Source organism: Cygnus olor, chromosome 1, assembly GCF_009769625.2.
Source record: "Cygnus olor isolate bCygOlo1 chromosome 1, bCygOlo1.pri.v2, whole genome shotgun sequence".
In the NCBI taxonomy this organism is placed as follows: domain Eukaryota; kingdom Metazoa; phylum Chordata; class Aves; order Anseriformes; family Anatidae; genus Cygnus; species Cygnus olor.
Genome location: NC_049169.1, coordinates 133,875,284 through 133,902,095, shown reverse-complemented (window position 1 = coordinate 133,902,095; position 26,812 = coordinate 133,875,284).

The window sequence follows — 26,812 nt, the reverse complement described above, 5'->3', positions numbered from 1 at the left end:
AAAAAAAAGGAAGGGTGAAGCATTTAAAACTCAAAAGCAATTAAGGTTTAAAAAAAAAATAACTTAACAAATAACATTTGATTATGTAAGTAAAGAGAATATTATACTTTGTATGAAAAGGGCTTAGGACATCATTAACTTTGAAACATTTGGCTTGGCAACTTTGTAGGTTTTTTTTTTTTTTCATTAAAGAATTTTTCTCTGAGAAGCAGGGAGAAGGAAAAAGTCAATTTGTGATAAACACTAAGAGAGAGAAGGACGGTAAGTCATAATTCATTAGGAAAATTAAAATAATTCAGGCTTGCAACAAGATGATTATGTAACCAAGTAGTACTTTTACCTGAAAGCTGTCTCCTGTGCATCCTATACGGTGTGAAGGAGAGATTTTGTTTGTTTGTTTTGTTTTGCTGGTCATCCTTTCAATCCTTTCAGGAGAGATTCTAAAGCAAATCCTTTTTTTTTTTTTTTTTTTTTTTTTCCTCACATTTCAAAAATAAACTTAAAATAAACACTTCTTGATGAGGCCTGTTTCTACGGAAAATGTTGACTATCACCCCTCAACTATTTTGGCAGTTAAGAAAAAAACATTCAGAGGCTTGTTATAAAAAAGAATGGAACAGACTTCTTATTTTTGTTGAAATAAATAAAGGTTTTTATTTATTTATTTATTTTACGAGGCCAATGTTACAGACTTGCAAATGATTGTGCTTAGAGTTAAGTCTGTGGATAATTAGCAGTTCTATTTAAACCATTGACACTGTCTAACTGCACGATCAAGACCTGAGTTGAGACACTAGTTACAGAAAGTTGGAAACTTTGAATTCAAACTTTGGAAGTTTGAATAAGAACTACAAGCCAAATCATGTTAAAAAATAATAAAAAAAATGTTTGAAATACTATGTTTAATGATCCAAGTGGTGATGGTACTTATTTTTTTTCTTGTTACTGTGGAAATTTAAAAATAATAAAAGAAACATTTTATAATGGACTGAAGACCTTTAAGACTTTTCTCACACTGATTCTTTTAATTAGATACTTGTACTTACTAGGTAAAGCTAGGAATACAAAGAAGGAATCAAATCCTTCTAAACGCTTTCTCATATTATTGAGAATTAGGTTGCCTTACTCCAAACAATTACTACAAGTCTTAAATCAGAATACCTTTTAATTGTTTATATCCTTGCACACATTATAAATATTTCTTAAATTTTTTACTCAATGCAAAGTACATAAACATAAAAAAGAAAAAAAAAAAAAAACAGGAAAGAAAATTATAGTTCATTCCTTTTCTCAAACAAAAACAGAAACAAAAACAAAAAAGCAAAAAAAAATGATGACCACAATAACAATAAGATGTAACAAAGCTGACACGGTCTGTTCCTATTGGAATTAATTAGCCTGTGGAGGGTGCTGCAAAAATTCAGCTAAGCGGAAGTACCAGAGGCAGATGACTGAGGCAGCAGGCATTAGGTTTTCCTTTGGAAAGAGACAAATGGGCTGATGGGAACCTCATGAACTTCAATGACTCTAAGTGCAAAGTCCAGCACCTGGGCAGGAATAACCCCAGGCACCAGTACAGGCTGGTGGCCATTTAGTTGGAAAGCAGCTTGGCAGAAAAGGACCTGGGGGTTATGGTGGACACCAGCTTGAACATAAACCTGTTATGTGCCCGTGACACAATTAAAGCTACATTAAGAAAAGTACTACCAGCACATTGAGAGAGGTGATCCTTCTGCTCTACTCAGCACTGGTGAGGCCACATCAAGAGTACTGTGTCCAGGCCTGGGCTCCCCAGTAAAAGAGAGACAAGAACATACTGGAGAGAGTCCAACAAAGAGACACAGACGTGATCAAGGGAATGGAACACCTCCCCTATGAGGAAAATCTGAGAAAGCTGGAACTCTTCAGTCTAGAGAAGAGAATGCTTGGAGGTATCTTATCAATGTATTGTCAATATATGCAAATATGCTAAGGAAGGATCTGGGTTCTTTTCAGTGGTACCCATTTAAGAAGAGAAAGTGGGCACAAAATGAAACACAGATGTGGACTATAAGTTTATGAACTATTTCATGATCAAAGAGTAAAGTTTGATCTGGATTTAATGACATGAGTCTAGCTATTTTTGCACATGTGAGAATTTAAATTCAAGATTTATTTTCTGCATTCACTATTTCTTTTTATAAATTGACTATTGCCTAAGCTAGCACAGCTCTTTGAAGAAGAATGTTTTGCTATAGGCTAAGTGTAGCCTATAGCTATTTGCATCGTATTTTCAATCTCAAAATGTCTCTTTTTCATTAGGATTAGAGATATTTTTGTAAGTTTTAGAACATGTATGAAACATTTATTTTGCTTAACTTCTCACTATATATATATATATATATATATATATAATTAGGGCAAGCATAAATAAAAGATTCAGAAAAAAAAAATATATATATATGTTTCAGATAAATTATTCAAACTCCTTTGCTTAATTTCTTAAGATTTTCCTGTTAAATTTTGTCCTGGTTTGCTCCTCTTTCTCTAATATCCATTTGTGTTCCATTTAATGCCATATAACAAGAAAGTTTGATTATAAAGTTGAGACATGAAACATGAAATATATCTCAAATATAAAACCTTTCCTCATCAAGACTCTTTTCCTCTGTAAAAACAAAGAAAAGAATATTATGCTTGCTTATTATACAAAACTATTATTATAGCATTTATTTGTAATTTCATCCAAAAGATAGAAAATAACCCAATCACATAGAGGAGATGTAGCAAGGACTTTTTTATTTTTATTTTTTTTATCAATAGTTTCCCAACAAGTTTTTTTTCTGTGGTAGAAAATCTAGTTTTTTATGTTTTCTTCAATATATAATATTAGTCTATATTTCTGGGTCAAAGTCTATCTTATTTTTCCCTTATTTTCATCATTTCATAACTTTTTCTCTTCTGCCACTATTTAGTTTTTAGAACTATATGATGCTTTAGCCTTCATTAATTGACAGGGACATGAAAATACTAACAACATCTGGCATTGTAAAAGAAAGAAAGCAAGAAAAAGGAAACATAATTATAGCATTTCTTACCTTCTTTGATTATTTGTATTTATTTATTTATTTTGTAATGTCATAAATATAAACTGTAAGACTCAACATGGAAAATTAAGCATTCCTACTCTTTACTCCTGTCTGTAGTGTTCTGGGGAAGGAATTAGCACTTCATTATGGGATCTACAGCTGTTTCTTCCCTTTAACTTCAACACATTTTGTCTCATCAGTTTAACACAGTAGCCAACTTCTGAATACATAGTGTTTAGTTTTACTCATTGTTTTAAATTTTCCTTAGTGATGTCTAGTGCTGACACACATCTTAGATCAACTAACTGCAATATCTCCGCTTATGACTTCAGGGTCAAAGTCATGCCATGTATAAAGCCTGAGCAATTGTGCTTTGCAACTGAATGTAAGGAAGAGTTGAAAAGGTGAAATTCTGTCTCCAAATTAGGTTTAAAGTGTGAGTCTATAATATGGCAGTGTTTTCATCCATTCAGCCCTCCCACCTCTATGAATTCTCTGTTGTTAGTCTGGCATGTGAATTGTGCACAAAGCCTACCCTCCATTACGTTACAGATCCCATATTAAGTTCACATGACCTGAAGAGATGTGAGTCAGCTTTTCGCAACAAGTGATGAAGTTCAAGCCACCCAAGTACAATCTAATTATTCTGGCTATACAGGGCAACTCAACTGAATAAGGACATCTGTTGAGAGCAGGATTTTACTGACCAGGACTATTAGATTACCTCTCTGAACTAAAATCTTTCTAACAAATAAAAAGCCAAGAGTTTCTATGGCCCTACTTATAACATCAGTAATCATTTCATTAGTTAGGTCTGCTTTTCTGCTGCTCTTCTTTGCATTCAAATTATATTTTAACCCACTAAATATTCTATAAAATGTACTTTTCAATATCAAAGTCCTCGTAAGGAGATGTTGAACACTAGGAAAAAAAATACAAAATAATAATAAATAAATATGGATGGATGGATCAACTTGTATAAACAAGAAGAAGGATATAATTCCCAGCATCTTAGTACTGAATTGGACATTAGCAATAAAGTAGTCCTGATTTTACAAGGAGACAGCTATTTAAAGCCAGTAGGGCCAATAAGATATATTTGTGATAAGATATTATTTGTGCTGTAAGTATAAATAAAACTGCTTTTCACCCATCAATAAAGTAAAATAAAGCACATAACTCATATATTAACACTGTTCAATACCTGGAGTGAAAAATCTTTTACTACAAATTTTTTGTGTTGCCAGAGTTCTCCACAGCCTCCTCAAAAAATCAAGTATGTGAAATGAACTCAACCCTATCTTAGCTTCCCCACCACTGTGGTTTCTTTTTTTTTTTTTTTTTTTTTTTTCATCATGATACCATGAAAAAGGAATTCTAACCACTGTGTGTTAAGAATACCAGCAGAAGAAGTTTTATGCTTTTGAAAGAGAGTGTACTGCTGTCTTCTTACACAGGTTAATATGATTTTAAAAATTGTCCAAAAATATCTATTTAAGGCTTGATCTAAAAGACAAATAATATACAATGGGCTGCATAGGAAAGTAGCAGTATATGTTGTGTTGTGTTTTTATTTTTTTTTCCTATTCAAAATTTAAATTATCTTAAATAAATAAGGTGTCAGCTATTTTTAAAAGACCCACAACTTAAAGAATATGAATTAACTGCTTTAGACAAATCGCAGTAATGAGAGTAATATGAGCTACTTAAAAACATTTGCTAAACTCTGAGGAAGCATATTTAATTGCTACTGTTTTCTAATTTAATTGACAAATTTGTGTACTCAGGACTATAATATTCATTCACATATTCCATGTGAATCAGTTGTGAACGACACCAAGTGATGGCCTAGATGACATTACTTTTAACTCTTAAATAGTTTGGAATATTTTTTAGCCAAGAGACAGTAGTAATAACTTTCATTTAAGCAGCTAAAAACTATCTGCATAGTAATTATTTATTTGTTGGCAACTATCTCAAATTAAATGCAGCACCCCTAGAAGTCTAGTTATAAGAACATAATTCAAATCATTAGCTCTTATGTGTGTCTATGGCCATTATGAACGTACAAGCAAACCTACATGCATACACACTCACATATGATAATGAGTGCTGTGCCATGTCCATTCTCCAGGTGTAAGAATGATCCAGTTGGGTACTCAGGAAAACAAGCAGATCTGTTAGTAGACCAGCTTGGCTGATCTAGGAACTTAGGCCAGAGCTCCAATAGGCAGTAGGTGGTATGCAAGCAGGGAAAGACTATATGGGAAGAATTCAGAAACAATGTGCCCATGCACACTGGGGTGGCTAGGAAAGCCAAAGCACAGCTGAGACTGGCAAGGGATGTCAAGGGTAACAAAAACAGATTCTACCACTGCACTAACAGCAACAGAGAACAAAGAAAATGTGTGCCTATTTCTGAACAAGGTGGGTGATTTACAAATGGTAAAAGGGAGCCTGCTGATGAGGCCTTCCTGCTTCAACTACAAGAAGCATCACACTCACACACTCTCATCCTGATGGGGGTCTTCAACCACCCTAATATTTGCCGAAAAAGCTACACAGCAGTCTGTAAGCAATCCAGGAGACTCCTGGAAGGTGTTGATGATAACTTCCTGGTCCACGTGTTAGACAAACCAACAGGACGAGAATCATTACTGGACCTGTTTCTCACCAATTGGGATGAACTCATTAAAGGGGTTAAGACTGGAGGCAGTCTGGGCTGCAGTGACCACACATTTTTTGAGTTTGTGATCTTGAGGAATATGGGCCTGGCAAAGAGAAAAGTCAGGACCCTGAACTTCCAAAGAATGAACTTCAAGCTTCTTAAAGATCTAGTGGAGAGGATCCCCTGCAACACTGTCCTTAGGAATAAAGGAGTTGAACAGAGTTGGCAACTCTTTAAAAATACTTTTTTTTTTTTTTTTTTTTGAGTGCAAGAACTCTCCATACTCTACATCACCACGGGTGATAGGGAAACAAGTCTCTGGTATGTAAGGAATTTAGGTAGCTATTGTTTCACATTAGTAAAGTAGATTTAGTGAAGCCTTAAACCACAGCATACGCTCTGCATCACCTGAACTTGCCATGTAGTGCTGAATGAGCAACAGTAAATGGCATGTGGGGTTCTGAGTACTGCAGAAGAGGAAGGGAGGATGTGCTTACCAAGGATGAGAGCCACCCTGCCTTGGGAGATAATAGAAGCCATCATGTCCTGCAACAAAGTACTGCCAATCTAAAGGAATATACTACATATGTCTTGAGAACTGATTGGGCTATAGTAGACAAAACAAAGATTGTATGAGTATAAGAACCAAGGAAACATTTTGAGCAGAGTTCCTCCTTGGAAGCACCCAGCTCAAGCTGATATATGGGTACCAATTAGTTCTTGCTGCTTTAAATGAATGTTGACTCTTTGTAAGTGAATTCCAGATGCCTGGGGATAAACATTCTGCTAGGGAAAACAACTGGGTCCCCTAACATATGTAAGAAAGCAAGCAGGGAAGGCGGGAAACTGGCATGGTGGAGCAAGGACCTGCTGGTCAAACTGAGGCACAAGAAGGAAATGCACAGGCAGTGGAAGCTGGGACATATGGCCTGGGAAGAGTACAGGGATGCAGTCCAGATGTGCAGGGATGGGATTAGGAAAGCTACGGCACAGATGGAACTGAGCTTGGCAAGGGATGCAAAGAATAATAAGAAGGGATTCTATAGGTATATTGCTCAGAAAAGAAAGGCCAAGGAGCGTGTACCCCCTCTGATGGTTGAGAAGGGAGAACTGGTAACAGCAGGCATAGAGAAGAGTGAGGTACTCAACAACTTCTTTGCCTCAGTCCTCACTGACACTGATACTGACAGTATCAGGCTTCCCAAGTCTTTTGTTTCCCTGAACCCATAGATGAGGGCCTGGGGAGCAAAGTCCCACCCACTGTAAGTGAAGAGCAGGTCTGAGACCACCTGACGAAGCTGAACAGGTACAAGCCTATGGGGTCTGATGACATGCATCCCAGGGTCCTGAAGGAATTGGTTGATGTAGTTGCCAAGCCTCTCTCCATCATATTTGAAAAGTCCTGGCAGTCAGGTGAAGACCCTGGTGACTGGAAAAAGGGAAACATTGCTCCCATTTTTAAAAAGGGTAGAAAGGAGGATGTGGGGAACTACAGACTGGTGAGCCTCACCTCTGTGCCTGGGAAGATCATGAAACAGATCCTCCTGGAAGCAATGTCAAGGCACATGCAAGACGAGGAGGTGATCTGAGACAGCCAGCATGGCTTCACCAAGGGCAAAATGTGCCTGACCAATCTGATGGCCTTCCATGATGGAGTGACTGCATCAGTTGACAAGGGAAGGCAGACCAATGTCATCTACTTGGACTCCTGTAAGGCCTTTGACATGGTCCTGCGTGACATCCTGGTTTCCACATTGGAGAGAGATGGATTTGATGGGTGGACCATTCAGTGGCTAAGGAATTCGCTTTAAGGTCACACCCGGAGAGTGGTGGTCAATGGCTCTATGTCCAGTTGGAGGTTGGTGACAAGTGGTGTCCCTCGGGGTCTATCCTGGGACCAGTAATATATTTTAATAACTTTATCAATGACATAGACAGTGGGGTCAAATGCACCCTCAGCAAGTTTGCAGAAGACAACAAGCGGAGTGGTAAAGTTAATGCAGCAGAAGGAAGGGATGTCATCCACAGGCACCTAGGCAGACTTGAGAAGCAGGCCCACATGAACCTAATGGGGTTCAACAAGTCCAAGTGCAAGGTGCTGCACCTGGGTTGCGGCAAGCCCAGACATGAGTACAGACTGGGAGAAGAACTCATTGAGATCTGCCCTGTAGAGAATAATTTAGGTGTTCTGGTGGATGAAAAGCTCGACATGAGCCCGACATGAGCCAGCAGTGTGCACTTGCTGCATCCTGGGTTGCTGCATCCTGGGCTGCAACCAGAGTGGTGCGAGCAGCAGGTTGAGAGAAGTGACTGTCCCCTTCCACTCTGCCCTTGTGAGTCTCCACATGGAGTACTGCATCCAGGTCTGGGGTCACCAGCACAAGAAGGATGTTGATCTGTTACAGCAGGTCCAGAGGAGGGCCACAAAGATGATCAAAGGCCTGGAACACCTCTTCTATAAAGAAAGGCTGAGAGAGCTGGAGACGTTCAGCTTAAAGACGAGAAGGCTCCAGGGTGACCTCATTGCAGCTTTTCAGTACTGAACTGATTGTTCAGTAATTTAAAGGAATTGAAGAATCTGCTGACAAGTAGAGATCACTGTTGAGTGCTTCGCTTGTGACATTTTGGTTCAGTGGCTACATAACTTGCTATGTTAAAGAAAAAGTACACCTTGTATAATGTTGCTAGGTACTTTGAGAAGCAAACAGTATCATGTAGTGACAGTTCACATATAACAAAACATTAGTTATCTTTTCTTAGGTGAAGAAAAGTTCCCTGAGGTCCTGAAGAAAATGAATGTTCCACATTCTTTTCTTCCTTTTCTTCATTTAATACATATAATATATATATATATAATTATATAATATATATATAAATTATATAATTTATATATATATATATATATATATATACTTTTCAAGTAGTCCTTACTGTATGAACCCTGCAGGTATAGGAATCCTCTTTTATTGTTTCAGAATACCATAGAAAGTAAAGATGCAGTATACAGATGCAGATAGCTGATATTTGAACTGAACTTGGTTTTGGGTTTCACTGAAACTCTGACAGAGTTCAACATATAGGAAAAAAAAAAGACATTAACTTCCAAGTCATCTCCAGGCCTCATGTGCTACAAATGTGATAATAATAATGTTAATAATAATGATGTTAGTGATAATAATGTTTATTATTATTATTATTATTAATAATAATAATAATAATAAAACCAAACCTCTAGCCTTTGATATATCCTACTAATACATTAGTTTTTCCCACAGCAAGGTAAGCTTTACATTACAATGTCTGAAATATCTTTACATAATCAAATACATTCTTGGAAGTATGATTTCTAATTTCAAAATGGGAAATAGTCCCTGGGCTGTGCACTAAATATCAGGACTGAGTGCAGATTCATTAGAACAGGAAATACAAGACTGACAAAGTCACAGGGAAAAAAAAAAAAAAAGGGGGGGGGGGAGGACAGACCTATGGTTTGCATATATTACTTTGAAAATCTTAGATCTCTATTTTCTTCCTATTTTCTCAAAAGTAAGTTTACAAGAACACCTGTACAATAAGCCAAGAAGTAGATATAGATCAGAGATTGCAGCAATGACTATCAGTTTCAGAACACTGCTCACAAAGCCTTGCAGGAGGCAACATGCAAAAGGTATTACACTTAAGGTAAACCCTCTTAGGCAGAGTTTAACATACACCAGTTAGTGATTTCTGTATATTGTAAGGGAGAGATTTCTAGAATTTTTCTGAAGACTTTTGTTTTGCTTAAGTTTTGCTATAGCTAATCTGGTTATTCTTTTCCAAACTCCTCTGAATCCTCTTAGACTTTCACAGTAATATATATTACATATGGTTTTAACAAGTTAATTGTGTGTGATCTGGGGGCTTGGGAGAGAATCATTCCTGTCATTGGTTTTAAATGACTTCATGTACCATAACATCTGCAATATGTAAAGAAGTAAAGAGCAGCCTGATCTGCTCTCTCTCTGACCTTCACTGGTAGGTTGTTTGTAACTGTGATCTATATTGCCTCTGTATTTGGCAGTTTTATTTCTAGTGTTTCACTTCTAAATGTTTCTCTTCCAAGCACCAGACTGAAAGATTGTCTCCTCTTTTGATAATCTGCTTACTCAATGCTTCCAGGAGAAGTTACTGCAAGTCTTAGTGGAAATGTGGTGATATGAGAATAACAATTTCAAGCTGAAGCAGGGAGGAGGCATTGACACCAATGTGGTGATTAAATATAATGACTCTCTTCTTGAAGCAGATCTTAAAAGAAGTACTTTCCCATAAATAAATATAGTGTGCATATATAATAGTTAGTTTCCAACATGGAAAGGATGTGTACTTTTGCTATTATGCATTTACTTTTTGTTATCTGGGGTGATCATGAAACTATCCCAGAGCCATTAAAGATGCTTGTTGGTGGCTCTAATTTCAAAGCTTTTAGAGTAGAATACAGTTGTCAACACACTTATCTCTGCAGGCACAAAGCATCTGTGATGGAAAAGATGCCCGTGTGTATGTTAGAGACTTAAGATAGTTTTATTATGTACCACCGCACCACCGCTAGAGTTCACATCCATAAAAACATAGTGCTATAATTAATTTTCTAGTTGCATAAAGATTTGATGTGATTTAAGAAGCTGCAAGTTGTCTGTGCTAAAGGTTAGGCACCTCTATTTAAAAACAATTTTCAGTTCCTACTATTGCTTTGATTAGCATCATTATAAGAAAAAACCAGGAACAAAAATACTATATTAAAATGCATGTTTAATTGTTACATATGCCACAATATCTCTTTTGCAATTCCTTTTTAATTGCTGAACGAGGTGAAATAATCTAGTCTTGAACTTAAAGCCCTTCTTTTAGATTGTACTGTTTGTTAGAAAATGAAGAGGTTATAACTTTATAATGAGTGTAAGATTTTCTGTAGTTGTGAACTGTATTTTGACTTTAATGACAATTTTGTAGAAGCACTAAATCTTCCCTGGTTTTCTCTCTGAATTTATGAAGAATTACTTTTATTTAACAACACATTCTTCTCAGAGTAACTCTATTTTCTACAGGCTAAACAAATAACACAGGAGAAAGATAATGCAGATAGTAAAACATTTTGAAATTCACATGTAGAGAGCAGGTCTCAATTCCTTCCACCCAAATTTATTCACTAAATTTAACAGCTGCATGTGGTAGTCTTGCTCTGTAAGGAAACAGATGGTTGCATTCAGAGGTGTTTGAGGTCTGAGAATTGGATCATTCTGTAGAAACCTGATTCTCTTTAATTCATGCTGGAGGGGTAACATTTTTCTAACTAGGACTTCTCAGCCTATTGTGGTTCACAGCAGAGCTATGCCAATGTATCAGCAAGTAATTACTAAATGAGACTTCTGCTTCTCTACACTCCTGAATGCTTTTTCTTACCCCTTTCCATGCACCACCACTGGTAGTTTTCTGATTCTGAAGTGATTTGGGGTAATAAACATTCAAGAAACTATTGATTCTATTATAATGTTAGCTCTTGGTGCCTTTTGTCTTTAAACTGCTTTAGTGTCAGATGAACATTAGTGGTGTCTTCTGGCACTATCCAAATGGTCAACAAGCGCAGTCTTCTCATAAGACCTTATCCTTAGCTAAAAGGTGAGAAGGATTACGCAGGAACAAAATGTTAGTTTACATGAGCAGAATTTGTGGTTTGAAACACTTACATTTGAATCTGCAGAAGCTAAGATTAATTAATATTGCATATCAAAGAATTACTGACATATGGGAAGAAATAGGATTTTAATAATTAGGATTTAGTGTCTTAGGTAGGAGCTGACAGATATCATTCTCTGGTTATTCTTGATTCATACGTTTTCAAAATGTTTTTTGTGACTACAAAGACTAGAGAATGGCTTCTTAATTTTAAATGAAGATAGAATTGTGAACTACTTGTCATTTAAAAAATTATTGTGCCACATAATTTAAACAAGATTTTCATTTAAGTCATGCAGCTTGCTACATGTTCTGTCACTTTACTAAGTGAATTCATAATTTCTGTTCAATGAATTTGTATTCGCCTACCATAGCCTTAAATAACAAAGCTAGGAGTTACCCATTTGGCACAAAATTTACCATAAAAATCTTATTGCTGCAAACAATCAAGAATTGCAGGAACAAAGTATGTATAGAAAGCCATCAATTTGATATTCCATGATGACATCTCTATTTCCTCTGTGATTCTACTTTCAAGAAAATTTTCAAAACAAATTTTAATTAAAAAGGAATGTAATTCAGGCTTTTGATTACTTTTATAATTTAAGGGACCCTCTGTAATATTCAGACGGGTTAGGAAAATGAAGAGACATTTGACAGATACTGTAAAACAACCACAGATACTTTTCTGAGTTTATGAAAAGGTTGAAAACTGTTTGTGTCACAAAGAAACCTATCCCCCCTTCAAAACCTCCTCCCTTCCTCCCCTCCCCCTTCCCCCATTTAAATATTTCCAGGCCAGATTTGTAAACTTATCAGATTTGGATAGTTCACATTGCAAAACTTAAATTTTAGCAGAATTATCTCATCCTGTGATATTGATATAGCTTTTCTCTCCCCCCCAACAAAACCCATTACAATATTGACAGGTTTCTGAGTTGCACTGACGAATACAAAGCCTTAATGTGAAAGGTAAGAGCTCACTGAATCACTGAATCACTGAACGTTACTTTACTCTGAAGAAGTTGGTTTTGTTATTATTTGTGATTGGATTTTGTTATTACAACTTTAAAAATTCATCAGAAAGAAATATTTTGATGTCAGTGCTTCAGACTCACACCTAAGTAATGCTAATGCTTAAGGAAAAAAAAAAAAAAAAGAGAAAATAAAAAAGAATAAAAATTACATTTTTACTCTGAAGAAGGTGTTGCTTCTGACAGCATGTCTCAGAGTTCTTCAGTGTTAATGAAACATTGATGGTCTTATTATGTTACCTCACCAGGTAAAATAACAATAAAAAACATTTGTTGTCTGGTATCAGAATATTTTTTTTTCTCTCCCGTGTTTGTAATTGAAAGCTTCAGTCCACAGAGACATTTTTAATATAGATTCATCAGAATAATCATAGCACAGTTCCTGCCATGATATACTCACCAGGTTAGGTACTTGTGAGGATTGAAAGCCAAGTTCTGCTTTTGAAAACAGGATATGAGAAGTCTGCTAACAAATATCTAGTTTAAAATAACTACCAGATCACACATAAAAGGAAGATATTAAATTAGAATAGACTAATTATAATAAGCAATATGAGTGACGGTTATTATTTTTCATTATTGAAAATATTTCCAACAAAATACAAAAGGGTTGTTGGTTTCCTTAATATCTCCAATAGTATTGGGAAAATTTATTCTAGATACATTTTGGAGTGAGAAGATTTGGACTGGATTTGAAACTGAGAATATAATAAAAGTTTAAGATCTTTGAATTTCTGTCATGAGCCCTGTTCTGCTTAGCTGAACTATATAAATACAAGACCTATGGCTTAAGCCTTGGGATAGAGAAGGAACAAGCCATTATATGCAGTGAAATCTTTATTTAAAGAGAAGTTGTTGTTGTTGTTGTTGTTTAGTTTTAAGAACTGTATGCCATTCTAACTACATGCACCTTCACAGAATTCATATAATAGTCATTCTCAGCTGACATTATTATATGTTTAATGAGAAACTGTAGTAATGATCGTTTCTCACTAGCAATTGCCTTAGCATCTCATACCTTCCCCTCATTCAACTTTTGACCTTTGTAAGATTTTTCTGTTTTATCTCCGCTTCCACATCACCAATGTGAAATGGTGATAGCTATTTTTATAAAAAACACAAACTTCATTGTCATAAATGGAAGAACATCTAGGAAAGAGAAAGTGATTTTAACTAATATATACAGAAATAAATCTTTGCATCTAAGAATGTAAACATTGAGCTCAATGCTACAGGAATTACAACAATATATAAACTGAAGTTTATTATTCTTCCAGCCAAGTTGCAGTATGGTATGGTTGAAAATAAATAAATAAATAAATAAAAGTATGGGCAAAAATTCTAGACTACAGAAAGAAAAAACAGAATAATTGTGAGTAGTGTTTTTTGTTTGTTTGTTTGTTCTTTTTTAATTAATTAATTATAGAAAAACTGATTGTTTTATATGTATGTATATAGATAACCTAAATAGAATACATTGACTTACATTATTGTTTATGGCAAAAGAAAAAAATTTTGGCAGAGTCACTGAACTTTGCTTTGCTATGGTCTAAGACAAGTGTATATAGGTCACATATATATCAGTACTTTTCATGGTTTGTTTAAAAGGCGTGAAGCAGATGTCAGAGATATCAAAAGTATTAAAAACACTGTGGAGGCTTCCTTTCTGTCACACATATAGAATAATATCTTCCTAAGATTTTCCTGGGAGACTTCAGGAAAAATTGAGTTTGCAAAAGAACTAGCATGGGAAAATGATCCAAACAGGTATAATGAAGAAAATTCTTTGTTATGGAGGGCTGATCTTCAATTCTGCTTTGATGTCTAAACAACAAAATTCATATCACTAACTTCATACCTTTCTTTCATGATTATCAGATTAAAAACTCTAAAGCTGATTATTATTTTCCTTTAGCATGAACTCGTTTATTAGCAGTCTTTTACCAAGTGATTCCTGTTGCAAATTCATGATTCATGTTGAATCTAAAACTCATTTTTAGAAATATACTCTACTTTGATTGAGAGTCTGCACCCCAAAAGAGTCATGTGAGATATTCAGGATGGTTATAATGTTTTATTACTACACCACTCTTACTGGAGAACATTACAATTTCCTAATGGAAATATCCTATTTCTGTAGCTAGCTCTAGGTTTAGCAAATAGGGAATTACCTACACACAGAGCAAAATTTTCTATGCACCTGCTTTTAGTGCCCTCTCTTCATTGTTTCAGTGGTCTGCATCACTTTCCTAAGGCACACGCATTTTAGTCATTTCAAAATCTAATTACAGACTAAACTAGATTGTTTTATTATGGTCTGAGTCTCTTCATCTCCCTTATCAAAATCACTACATCTTCTCCGCTGATTTCTAAAATGCAGTTCTACCTTCTATAAGCGAGTCCTGTGTTTTAGTTTCCTTATGTACACCTTTTCATTTAGCTATATTGAAACACATGCATGAGTGTGTCAGAGCTAAAGGACACACCTGCCTTTATTAGCTACCACTCCTGAAATGTTTGCAGACTTTATACATTTTGCCAGTATTCCTGCTTTCTTTCAGATTGTTAATAAAGTTTTAAGTAGAGATGGTCAAAAGCAGTTTACTGTAGGATGCAAAAAAATATGTCTACAGAAAGCATTCCTGTTTATGGCTTTTTCTTCAGATCTATCATGTACACATATTCTAAGCTACTGAAATTCTATTCTTATTCGCACAGTGGCAATCATTTTAATAAAACTATTAAGGCAGTGTTGTGCATTAAACACCTCTAATATATTTTTCTGATATCCGAATAGTGAAGCAGATTTGCTGAAAATACCCAAATCCTAATTCTGAGAGGTTGTAAAGTTTTGTAAATTTAAGATCTCTGAACAGAAAGTGCTGCCAAGAAAATTTAAAGAAAGTCTGGCACAAAGAAAAGAATTTTGTCTCTTTGAGTCTTAGTGCAGTACGTTCATTTCTTTAAGTAATTTAAAGTGGTAAAATTCCAATGTTTATGACAGAAGTTATTGCTGTAAACAAACAAACAAACAAACAAAAATGTTTACTGTAATAAATTAAAATTCTTTAGAACCCTACTGCCTGCCTAAAAATCTTCCACAAATTAAAATGTATTAAATAGTAGTTTCTAACAATAAATCCATAAGCTTCTTTGGAAAAAGCAGTTTGCAATAATAGTTACAATATTTCTCTAAATTATTTACAACTTAAGTAAGTAGAAATTCATAAAATTAAATGTAAAAAATAATATTCTGCTGAACTTCTACAGGTTCCAGAAAAGAGACCATGTGAAACAATAAAAGCACTGGATCATTTTATTATAAAATTCAAAATGCAATTTTTTAAGAAAAATAAATCTAGTGTGATTGCAAACCTCCCATAAAATGCTAATAACTGACTTGGGCTTTGCATACCTTTTATTATTGCTATAGCTGTCATTGTTAATGAAACTAGTTCAGTCTAGTAGATGACAATGTGACTGTACCATAATGCCTTATATATTTTCCAGTCTGACACATTAAAGCTGGTAATGTCACACTTCATGCTCTTACGCAATGGAGAAGGTTACCAGGATTTTTTTTTCAGAGTCTCACAGCTGAAAAACTAACTGGTATCTAAAAAGCTAACTGGTATATCCAAGACGGGGAGTCTTTTGTTTGCCCCATTTTTTTGTCATGTAAGTATTTACAAACAGCAGGTTCCTGCAGCTGCAAGTATGAGCTTACTGCTGTGAGAGAGAAAGACAGAGGCTTAGGTAGCCAATTAAGAGATTCAGTGTAGTGATTGCTCCAGGCTGGAAAAATGTCAACATCATTTTCAGGTTCCTCACATTAAACCAATCAGCAATAGACTTTGTTTCAGCTTTTGCTTTCTTGTAGATTTTTGGTTAAATTAAATTTTATTAACAGGCAAATTGAGCTGAGACCTTCACCATTTTAAAGAAGGTTTTCTCTTTGAGTAAGTGAAGTTTAATAGGAAATGCAAATACCAGATGCATAACAATTTTTCTCGTAAAATGTTTTGCTTTCTGCACCCCCCCTTTCTGTTAATTTTCTTCCATGTAGAAGTGCTTCACACTGTCCCTAGAGTTTAGCCATTTGAAAATATTTAAACATAATAAATAAAAATTGCATAAAATACTCCTGTTTTAAAAATGATACCCAAACAAGACGTGTTATCCAATATCATTTAGCTATGGTAATTTGATCTTGTTTCAGAACAGTTTCCTCTCCAACACAGAGAAGTACCTCTTTCCAGCTCTTTTAGTAAATTCATGGTTGCTATACTATTCTGCTTGAAAAGGGGTATAGACATTCCTGTTCTCCAAAATTTATATATAGGCTATACGTATAGGCTTCAAAGCTTCTTACTGCATTTTTTTTTTTTTTTTTAAGTGAATATTAGCTATCAAACATATCAAACACATCTGTTTCAAGCTTCGAGTGCCTTCATGCACTTTTTGAGCCCTAATGGTTGGGTTTGCTGAGGAAACTGTCAGATTCTGGTCCTTCCTAGCTCAGACTTCATTCCATGATATCCTGCAAGTGTAACTAACTTTTCAATGGAACAAAACTCAGGGGAAGATAGTTCATTTGTCCTACAATTGAGCCCTTGGAAAAAAAAAAAAAATCTGTCTCTATTAAAGAGACAAACCTTTCAGGCTGATCTAAAGAATAAATCATTTGGATGAATCTGATCCAGCCATGCAGAAAGGCTATTTCTGTAAAAAACGAAAGAAGACTTATCTGTTACACGTTATGACAGTTTCAGGTCTCTGGACTATAATCGTCACAATTGCTGTGATTAACCCATGCAAGTGTGTCCTCATGCATTGTAGCACTACAATTATGAATATGATTTATCAGTTTGTTATGGACGGATCAGGGAAGCTGTGTACATGAATGGTGACAGCATCTTCCTTTTCTCTCAGTCCTTAAAACCCGTCCAAACTTCCTAATGTTATTGGAGATATCATAGGATGTAATATGAAGATTTTATTTGGAAATAGATGGGCACAGATTATTTCTGATTTCTGCAATTCTTTCTTATGGACATTTAAATACAACTGATACAAAATTTCTCCTTCTACAATTTTTTTTTTTTTCTTGAAAACATCTTGGTACCTAGTCCTACTCATTCCTTCCACTTCACAACTTACTTGTAGACCTTCTGTCTGTGTAACAATATCCCCTACAAACAGGTGATTATATGATCCTTTCAAAATCACAACTTTTAAAGACTTTTTTAGACTCTTCACTGAGACATGAACAAACGTCATTTCATCATAAGACAGGTTCCTAGAAGTGACATTGTAGTTTAGACACCTGTGCTCTTATAGGTGGATTTAACTGAGACTATTTGAAAGTTACATCAGAAAAGTATTTTCAGGTGAATGGTCACATAATTTTTGCATGAAAGTAGATCACTTTCTCAGTTTGCTGTTTCTGCTCATGAAATTTCTGGTTCTATGGCAGTCTGTAACAGCTTAGTACAAACCTTGTCATTGTTAGCTGTATCATGCTTTACCTTATACAGTTTCTACCAAATTAAATAATTAAAATTACATTTTTGATTAAAAGAAAATAGCCCTTTGTGGTTTTGTTCTCTTGCTTGACATATAAAAGTAAATGAAACAAACAAACAAAAACACTTAAAATTTTGTCTGTGATCAATTGTATGAATAAAATGTCTTATTTTCCAACCTTAAAAATTCTATAAAGCTATGATTTTGAAGAAAATAATTCATCTTCTGTACTCTAAGAAGACTTGCTAGATAGTTATCTCATTGTTATTATTTTTTAAAATATATTTCTAATATGCAATCTATCTCCTTCTCCATTCATATTTTAACATCTCAGTGTGGACATAATGAAAATGTTGGTCTCCATTGGTTAACAGAACCATTTCTGCAGTCTACAGATGCTGTGTTGCATACACATACAGTGTTAGTTGCTGGTGTCATCTGACTGAATGCATTGCTTATTGAAATCATCTTATACCTTTCTACCAGCATATATCAAAGTTAAGGGATACTTACTGAAAAGAGTTAACTACTTCTGCACATAGAGAAGATATCCCTTTGGAAAATACAGTCATCCCTACTTCAGAAAGAAATTCTTGCTTCTTTTTTTTTTTTTTTCCTGAGTTAAATACTTTAATAATTCCTTAAAAATAATAATAATAAAAAATATATATCAGGAGTTCTTTAAATCACTTTTCTCCTTAGTTCAAGATAATCTAATTATCTAAATTTGTGCTTTTTTTTTTTTTTTTTTTTTTTTTTTAACAGGGAAATGAGTTGCATGTAATCCAACCAGTCTGCACTACCTGAGTTCATGAGAAAAGGAATAAGTAGAAATTCAGGCCAAATTAAGGTAATGATACTTTATGTCAAGACTTTTTTGATAGCTCTGACCACAGGACTACCCAGTTTGGCATTATAATTCTAAATATAACCAGAATGAGATGATTATGGGATAGTTAAGAAACAGAAGTGATAAGTGTAATCTTATTATACTGCTCAGCTTCTGGGAATCAACTGTTCAAAGCCTTCTAAGCTTGAGACTATTGTGTTTAAATGATGTCCAGCAACAGATATCTATCATTAATTTGTCTAACATCTTTCGTCATCTTTGGTATGGTACAGCAATGCATTGCACAATGAAATCACACACTCAATCTCTCTCCCTTTCAAAAGAAAGAAAGAAAAAAAGATGTTTTTCTTTCCTCTTGTCTTGAAACTTGCTGCCTTTTAAGATGTCTTTCCAGTTGTTCTGTTCTGAAAATAAGTATTTCTTGTTTGCTTTCTGCACTTCCTTGGGTTATGCAGACTTTGTATCTCAGGCTCTTCAGCTAGAAATCCTGATTTCTAGAATGCTTAGTGTGTCTACTTAGTTAAAAATTCTTCCCTTGTAAGGAATACCTTTTGTCATCCTTGATAATTTCTGAGTACATTTCTAGTTACAGTATTGTCTTTTTGAGATGAAGTGGCCAGAGATATGCATAATATTAAAGATGTGAATTCACCGATGCAGTTAACATCACGGAGTTGTTTTGTTTTGTTATTTAGTATCAGTTTCTTTCCTTTTTTTTTTTTTTAACTGTATTATCTCTTTGCTGGGAAAAACTGAAAACTGAGCTGACATCTTAAGAGAGAAACAGCTGTGGCTCTGAATTCTCTTTTATAGGCAGTAATATCTAATTTAGAGCCCATGATTATGTATACTAGTGAAAAATAAGAAACAAACAAACATTCAAGAATATTGCCCTCCACAACATCAAATGATGTCTTACAATATGCAAAAACAGGAAATGTACTTTTTTTGTTTGGCATTTCTAAATCAGAACAATCTTAAACATTGCTTATGTATTTTAAAAAGATATTAAATATAGACTTCTGGCCTTCACTGTTTCAAAGTTTCACAAATTTTTCTCACGTTCTCTAAACCCCAACACTGCAACAGAAACAGCAGTTTATTGTTGAAGCATATAACTTTTTTAAAAATATATTTTTGAAGTATTTAACACTATTTTTAAACTTATTTTTTAGCCATCTTTGATCTGCTTATGACAAAAGACAATTTCATGAAATAAAAATGGGATAGACTCCCTGCACACTGAAGAAAGGAGACTTTTCCAGCTGTACATAGCTAAATATCTAGAAATATTGAATCATTTTCTAATGATGAGCAATATCATTGAAAAAATGCAAAAACAAACAAACAAACAAATAATAAAATAATAATAATAAATAAATAAGTAAAAAAGAAATTTCAGGAGAAGTAACCTCTGTACTACATGAAATAACTTTTAACCAACAACTGATTCAGATCAGGTAAGTTCATAACTTAATGATTTGACCAAAGATGACAAGCAGCCTTCACACAAAGGATGCATGCAAGCTTCAATTGAGTTTGGAGTCTTTCTTACTCCCTGATTTTGAATTTATGATTTCAAAGCTGTGAACCTGAATACCCAGACAGAAAAGGAATATAAATTAAAAGCACAAGCCTTTGATGTTGAAGATTATGAAAATAGTTTAGAGGGTAATATTGGTGGGAGACAGTTGGACCAGAGGATTTTGGAGGTCTTTTCCAATCTTAATGGTTCTATGATTCCATGATTAACCTACCCAAATACAACTTTAAATAGAAAAACAACTGCAAAGCCATCTATGTCTGTGTTTGAAAGAAATTAATCAGCCTTGGCTACCATGGAAGGAACAGAAATATATCAGCCAGGAAAAGGACACCTTGAACTTAGTTCAGAGCTTGACAGGTGAATGAGTACTAATGGTGATATACAGTAGCAGCACGGACATCGCTTCCATTTCACAGTTTGTAGAAGAACTTGAGAACCTGTGGAGGGAGCTGAAAGTGAGCACATCCTCTTAACTGTTCTCAGAAATAAAGACAAAATGTGAAAGAGTAGAGCCCTTGGTTAAGTGGTAGAAAGAATTTGTGACACACTGGGTCTCTGTTATATTTGATGGTTCTAATGGCTTTGTCTTGTACCTAGGAGGAATTTCCCAGGTGATAGATTAACAAAGAAACTGAAAGGCTTTAATTAATCAGAAAGAGAAGTCAGAAGCCAGGGTCATAATGTTTCAATAAATTTCAATTTAAAAAATTCATGTTGTTATACTTGTAAAAATAAAATAAAAATCAAGCAAAATAAGATATGCAGATAATTAGTAATTCCTTATACCAATCACAGAATGTTAGGGATTGGAAGGGACCTTGAAAGATCATCTAGTCCAATCCCCCTGCTGGAGCAGGAACACTTAAATCATGTGACACAGGAACGCGTCCAGGTGGGTTTTGAAAGTCTCCAGAGAAGGAGACTCCACAACCACTCTGGGCAGCCTGTTCCAGTGTTCTGTCACCCTCACTGTAAAAAAAAAAAAAAAAAAAAAAAAAAAAAAAAGAAGAAAATTAAGCGGAACCTCCCATGTTCCAGCTTGCACCCATTGCCCCTTGTCTTATCATTGGATGTCACCGTGAAGAGCCTGGTTCCTTCCTCCTGACACTCACCCTTTACATATTTATAAACATTAATAAGATCACCCCTCAGTCTTCTCCAAGCTAAAGAGACCCAGCTCCCTCAACCTTTCCTCGTAAGGGAGATGCTCCACTCCCTTAATCATCTTTGTGGCTCTGCACTGGACTCTCTCAAACAGTTCCCTGTTCTTAAGCTGAGGGGCCCAGAACTGGACGCAATATTCTAGATGTGGTCTCACCAAGGCAGAGTAGCGGGGGAGGAGAACCTCTCTCGACCCACTAACCACACCCCTTCTGATACACCCCAGGATGCCATTGGCCTTCTTGGCCACAAGAGCACAGTGCTGGGTCATGGTCATCCAGCTGTCCACCAGGACCCTCAGGTCCTTCTCCCCCTCACTACACTCTAGCAGGGCAGTCCCCAACTTATACTGGTGTCTGGGGTTGTTCTTGCCCAGATGCAGGACTCTAACTTGCCCTTGTTATATTTCATTAAGTTTCTCCCCACCCTATTCTCCAACCTGTCAAGGTCCCTCTGAATGGCAGCACAGCCTTCCGGTGTACCAGCCACTCCTCACAGGTTAGTGTTTCAGCAAACTTGCTGACGGCATACTCCGTTCCCTCAGCCAAATCATCGATGAATATATTGAACACTGGTCCCAGTACCGACCCTCGAGGGACTCCACTAGATACAGGACTCCAACTCAACTCCGTCCCATTAACAATAACCCTCTGGCTTTTTCCCTTCAGCCAGTTTACAGTTCACCTCACTACCTGATTGTACACACCACACTTCCTCAGTTTAGCTGCGAGGATGCTGTGGAAAATGGAGTCAAAGGCTTTACTGAAATCAAGATACAACACATCCACTGCTTTACCATCATCTATCCACCTGGTTATATCCTCATAAAAGGCCATCAGGTTGGTCAAGCACGACTTCCTCTTGGTGAAGCCATGCTGACTGCCCCTAATGACCCTTTTATCCTTGATATGCCAAAGACAAGGCCAAGGATAAGTTGTTCCATCACCTTGTGAGGGATGGACGTGAGACTGACTATTCAATAGTTACCCGCATCCTCCTTCTTGCCCTTTTTGAAGGCCGGAGTGACATTTGCTTTCCTCCAATCTTCAGGCACCTCTCACAATGCCCATGACTTACCAAAGATGATGGAGAGTTGCCTAGCGATGACTTCCGCCAGCTCCCTCGGCACTCGTGGATGCATCATGACCCTTGGACTTATGGATGCCCAGCTTGCTTAATCCCTCCTTAACCCAGCCCTCATCAACCAAGACAAACTCCTCCTTTATTCCATCTTCCTCTGGGGCCTCAGGGGCACGGGGCTCCTCAGGAGAGCCTCTTGCATTCTAGACAAAGAAGGCATTCAGTAACTCCACCTTCTCTTTATCTTCTGTTACCAGGGCACCCACCTCGTTCATTAGTGGTCCTACATCGCCTCTAGCGCTAGTTTTATCCACAATGTATTTGAAGAAGCCCTTTCTGTTGTCCTTGATCCGTCTCTCAAAGTTTAATTCTAGGGAGGCCTTAGCTTTCCTAGTTGCCTCCCTACATTCTTTGACAACTGCCTTATATTCCTCGCAAATGGCCAGCCCCTCCTTCCATGATCTGTAGACTCTCCTCTTCCACTTAAGTTTGCTCAGCAATGATAAAGAAAATATGGTAGATGCTAGTAGATTCAAGGAAACATGTCATTTTGATGCAGCTGGAATGTGGTAGGATTTTTCTTACAAATAATAGGCTTGTTAGTTGCAGCTGCCATTCTATGGAGATGTAAGAGGAAAGAGGGGAAAGCATATTTATGCTAAAGAAGCTCTCTCTTCAATTTAATGATCAGGATCATTAAAGCTTAAAAATAAAACACAGCTTTAAAGCACTTGTTGGTAAAGTTCTCTGATAAATGGTAGTTTCCTAAGACAGACTGCACCATTCTGTGTATGAGAGATTACGTTATTCTCCATGAGTTAACGAGGACATTTCTTGTATCTGGAATAGTATTTATTTACAGGTATAAAATGAATAATTTCTTACACTAAGTCTTTCATTCAGCAAGACCAATTCAGTAGTGAGTTATATTTTGGCAGACACAAAAGGGTTGAGCATTAGTCTGTATTTAGCAATTGTTCAGTTCAAATTGATTAGAATCTTGATCCATATACTTTATGTTAATACAACATAGTAGTCAGTAGATGTGTACATTTGTACACATATGTGACAATCATTTAATCTTAATTGTTTCAATAGGCCTGTATGAAATATGCTTTGTATATCTTATATTGCAAAACTAATCATTTAGCTTAGACCAATTTAACTTTAGTCAGATAAACACATGATGAGATTACTAAATGTTGAAAGTACGCGACATATTAGGCATAGACATTAGACATATTGGGCTTCCTGGGGGCCAAAATTTAGCAGGAACAGTTTGACTGCTAAGTAGCAAATGAACTTAACCTTGATTGTTTAGACCGAAACATGATTATCATATTTCCCTACTTTATGTGGATTAAGATATAATATTACTATTAAAAATGAAGTTCCTAATATTCTGCCTGAATTCTTCTGTATTTAAAATTATATTTTTATCATGGCTTCCCTCTGCAGATCCCCAAAATCTTACAATTCAATATCATTTTTTTTTAATTCTCCTTAAAATCTCTATGTTCAACTTTTGCTTATATACTCTCCTTCTCTTAAATTTGTTCTTTCTTTTCTTCTGTTTGTGTTTTGCATCACTGTACTAAATGTGTTCACCATGTCATTTGTGAATTTCTTTATTCTGTATTTGTTAATAATGCTATATGATAAAGTTGTAGAACAACATGATTTTTGTTTGTTAGTGTGAAGGCCTTTTGCTGTAAAAAGTTTCAAACTCATGGTCAACAGAAAGAGAACTCTACAAGAATCTGCTGCTGAAGTGCTGGATAAGGTCACAAGTTGCAGCAGGAGAGGTTTATATTGGCTGTTAGAAAGAACTTTATGGAGAAGGTAGTTAGGCAATGGAGAAGGCTGCCTAGGGAAGTGGTGGGGGAAATTCCTGGAGGTTTTTAAGAGATGTGTGGATATGACTTTAAGGACATTAACGGACAGAATGTAGTGACAGGTCTTGGTAGGTCAGGTAGATTATTGAATTTGGTAATCTTGAAGGTCTCTTCCATCCTAAATGACTGAAGGATTTTATAAGGTTATGTGCATATTTTAACTATTTATGAAGGCATTGGCATCCATCAGTGCAGGTCAGTCTTTAAGCACTGCCTCCTAAAAGCAAGGGATCAGGCAATTCCAAAATATCGGAAGTCAAGCAGACAGGACAGAAGGCTGGCTTGGCTGACCAGGGATCTTCTTCTGGAGCTTAGGCATAAAAATAAAGTTTATGGCTCCTGGAAGCAGGGTCGGGCAACATGGAAGGACTACAGGGACGCTGTTCACCTTTGTAGGGAGAAAATTCATGCAGCCAAAGCCCAATTAGAGTTGAAGCTGTCCAGGTCTGTGGGAGACAAGGAAAAGGGCTTTTTAAAATACGTGAATAGAAAAAAGAGAACCAGAGAAAACATAGGTCCACTACCTGATGGGGATGGTTGTGAAACTGTTGGAGAGCATCCAGAGAAGGGCTACAAAGATGATCAAGGGCCTAGAGGGGAAGACATACGAGGAGTGGCTCAGGTCACTTGGCCTGTTCACCCTGGAAAAGAGGAGGCTGAGGGGAGACCTCATCGCGGTCTACAGCTTCCTCACAAGGAGGGTCAGGTGTCAATCTATTCTCTTTAGCGACCAGTGACAGGATCCGAGGGAATGGTATCAAACTGTGACAGGGGAGGTTTGGGCTGGATATCAGGAAAAAGTTCTTCACAGAGAGGGTGGTCACGCACTGAAACAGACTCCCCAGGGATATAGTCACACAGACCTGTGTGGTGCCAGGAGCTGGACTCGATAATCCCTGTGAGTCCCTTCCCCTCTATAATTCTATGATATATGCATATTGCATATGTTTGTGAACATATTTTATATATACATATATATATTTTTTAAACACACACAATCTCATTTGTGACTATATATGTTTGAAGGGACAATTGGCACTGACATAATTGACTGGAAAAAATAAAATTGAGAATTATTTAATAAAAATGATATATAAAAAGTCATGGATTTATTAATTGTATATATTAAAGGTACAAAATCTTGTGGGGAAAGTTAAAGCTAAGAATTTTATACATGTATTAAGAACAAAAAAAAAAAAGCTTAGGTCATGTATATTCATTACTAAATATAGATACAGAAAACATTTCAGAACCATTAGATAAATGTTTCTGTGATGTATTTGAAACAAACACAGTTATGTACAAATTCAATATGCTATGCTGTAGTGAGAGACAAGTGAGACAAGTGAGAGACACCTTGGCTAAAATGAAACATTAATGAACTAATACGATCATATATTGTAAAGCAAAAAATCTTAAAAGACCATCTGAAAATTCACAGAACCACTAATGTGAATTATTATCACATTTTGGATATTTTATGGATTAAAGAGTAAGTCACAGGAGATGACCCTGGAAAGTATAGACCAGATGGAACTTCACATTAATCTTTAAAATATACTAACTACCATGTGTTTTAAGTAAGGTAACAAAGTTTAACTTTTTGTTGCATTGCATTTTAATTAACCATTGGAAAGAGTTGCCCAGAGAGCCTCTTTTGTACACCTTCAGCAATGGGTTTGTGTATCTCTTTTTGAGATACCGTAAAACAGGAAATCAGATTAGATGGTTTCTTTGTGAGTATCAGCTTTTAACTGTAAGAAACTTATTTCTTACAGATGTTGTTTTGTGCACTTGTTCACAGATATCATTCACATTCTGGGAAGTGTCTTCAGAGGTTCATAACCATAACTTGCTGTTTTGCTACTTGGATTGCTTATACAAATCAGTCTCTCATTTGCATCTAGAAGTTACATAGCAACATCTCTTTATGCCTTGTGATCGTTACTGGACTACTTTAGTTTGGAGAATGACAAACAGAATTAGTTTGCTCAAACTTGAGCCAATGGTTTAGTAAAAGACATTGTATAAACACCCATTAAGAAGAATAAGTGAACACCATAAGGGAATCTAAGTGTTCAAGGCAGTGAGATAAATCTTCCACTTTTCCTCAGTAACAAAAATATATTTGCTACAGTTCTACATTAACTCAAAACAGAGATGATACTGGCTTATTAAAACACATTGGGAATTCATGCAGATGACACAATTTTTTTCACAGTGAAAAATGTTTCCTTTAATTTCAGTAGCACTTTCTGTGCCGAGAGACTAG